Raw genomic sequence first — 2,500 nt, 5'->3', positions numbered from 1 at the left:
GCCCGCCGATCCCACGTCGTGCTCGGACTTGGGATGATCCCCCTAGTCCTGGGCCGAGCACAAGGTGTTGCCCCGAGCGTGTGCCCAAGGCACAACTCCACCACGCCATGCTCCCTAGGTGGTGCCTAGGTGGGCCGTGCACGGACGTGTTTCCCTTCTTGTTGGTCCTTCGGTGATCGGGGTTCGCAGCAGCCAGACGCACGTGCTCGACCTTGGACCCGGGGCGGGGGACCCCGGCGGCACACCACAACCACAACGTGCTTGCTAGTGTGCCTAGGGGATGGCAAGGCAACGTGCATCTTGCTGGCATTGCGCCCAGCAAGCCTTTGGGCAACTCGAGTTTCAGCAGCACGACACCCCTCCCCCCTATAATAGGCTGCCGAGCCATTACCAAAGTGCCACGGGTAGACGTCCTTTTCCGTGAGGAGACATACTAAAGGAAAGTGCTCTAGAGGTCGAATTTTGACGCCGTTTTTTGCAACAACCTCTAGAAAAATAAGATCTTTCCATCCTCCAAATTTGGTGAATTTACACCGTGCCGATTTTTTTTGACGATTTTTTTACCGCCCGGAATGCCGGAAATTCAAAAAAAATGAAAAACGGAGCAAACATGCGATTTTTGACCTGGATTTTTTTGTGCAGCCTTCACATAATATTACCAAGGTTCCCTCAAAATTTCACGAAAAATGCACGAGCCAATTCTGAGATATGAAAATTTGGCTCCTCCGTTGCAACGCTCCGAGCCATCGTTGCAACGGCGGGTGCCTCCGTGGGGGGCGGGGGAGCCCGGCGGCACACCACAACCACAACGTGCTTGCTAGTGTGCCTAGGGGATGGCAAGGCAACGTGCATCTTGCTGGCATTGCGCCCAGCAAGCCTTTGGGCAACTCGAGTTTCAGCATCACGACACCCCTCCCCCTATAATAGGCTGCCGAGCCATTACCAAAGTGCCACGGGTAGACGTCCTTTTCCGTGAGGAGACATACTCAAGGAAAGTGCTCTAGAGGTCGAATTTTGACGCCGTTTTTTGCAACAACCTCTAGAAAAATAAGATCTTTCCATCCTCCAAATTTGGTGAATTTACACCGTGCCGATTTTTTTTGACGATTTTTTTACCGCCCGGAATGCCGGAAATTCAAAAAAAATGAAAAACGGAGCAAACATGCGATTTTTGACCTGGATTTTTTTGTGCAGCCTTCACATAATATTACCAAGGTTCCCTCAAAATTTCACGAAAAATGCACGAGCCAATTCTGAGATATGAAAATTTGGCTCCTCCGTTGCAACGCTCCGAGCCATCGTTGCAACGGCGGGTGCCTCCGTGGGGGGCGGGGGAGCCCGGCGGCACACCACAACCACAACGTGCTTGCTAGTGTGCCTAGGGGATGGCAAGGCAACGTGCATCTTGCTGGCATTGCGCCCAGCAAGCCTTTGGGCAACTCGAGTTTCAGCATCACGACACCCCTCCCCCCTATAATAGGCTGCCGAGCCATTACCAAAGTGCCACGGGTAGACGTCCTTTTCCGTGAGGAGACATACTAAAGGAAAGTGCTCTAGAGGTCGAATTTTGACGCCGTTTTTTGCAACAACCTCTAGAAAAATAAGATCTTTCCATCCTCCAAATTTGGTGAATTTACACCGTGCCGATTTTTTTTGACGATTTTTTTACCGCCCGGAATGCCGGAAATTCAAAAAAAATGAAAAACGGAGCAAACCTGCGATTTTTGACCTGGATTTTTTTGTGCAGCCTTCACATAATATTACCAAGGTTCCCTCAAAATTTCACGAAAAATGCACGAGCCAATTCTGAGATATGAAAATTTGGCTCCTCCGTTGCAACGCTCCGAGCCATCGTTGCAACGGCGGGTGCCTCCGTGGGGGGCGGGGGAGCCCGGCGGCACACCACAACCACAACGTGCTTGCTAGTGTGCCTAGGGGATGGCAAGGCAACGTGCATCTTGCTGGCATTGCGCCCAGCAAGCCTTTGGGCAACTCGAGTTTCAGCATCACGACACCCCTCCCCCCTATAATAGGCTGCCGAGCCATTACCAAAGTGCCACGGGTAGACGTCCTTTTCCGTGAGGAGACATACTAAAGGAAAGTGCTCTAGAGGTCGAATTTTGACGCCGTTTTTTGCAACAACCTCTAGAAAAATAAGATCTTTCCATCCTCCAAATTTGGTGAATTTACACCGTGCCGATTTTTTTTGACGATTTTTTTACCGCCCGGAATGCCGGAAATTCAAAAAAAATGAAAAACGGAGCAAACCTGCGATTTTTGACCTGGATTTTTTTGTGCAGCCTTCACATAATATTACCAAGGTTCCCTCAAAATTTCACGAAAAATGCACGAGCCAATTCTGAGATATGAAAATTTGGCTCCTCCGTTGCAACGCTCCGAGCCATCGTTGCAACGGCGGGTGCCTCCGTGGGGGGCGGGGGAGCCCGGCGGCACACCACAACCACAACGTGCTTGCTAGTGTGCCTAGGGGATGGCAAGG

This window comes from Arachis ipaensis, chromosome B7, assembly GCF_059453495.1.
Source record: "Arachis ipaensis isolate K30076 ecotype BB chromosome B7, ASM5945349v1, whole genome shotgun sequence".
NCBI classification, from domain to species: domain Eukaryota; kingdom Viridiplantae; phylum Streptophyta; class Magnoliopsida; order Fabales; family Fabaceae; genus Arachis; species Arachis ipaensis.
This window is presented reverse-complemented; position numbering follows the sequence as displayed.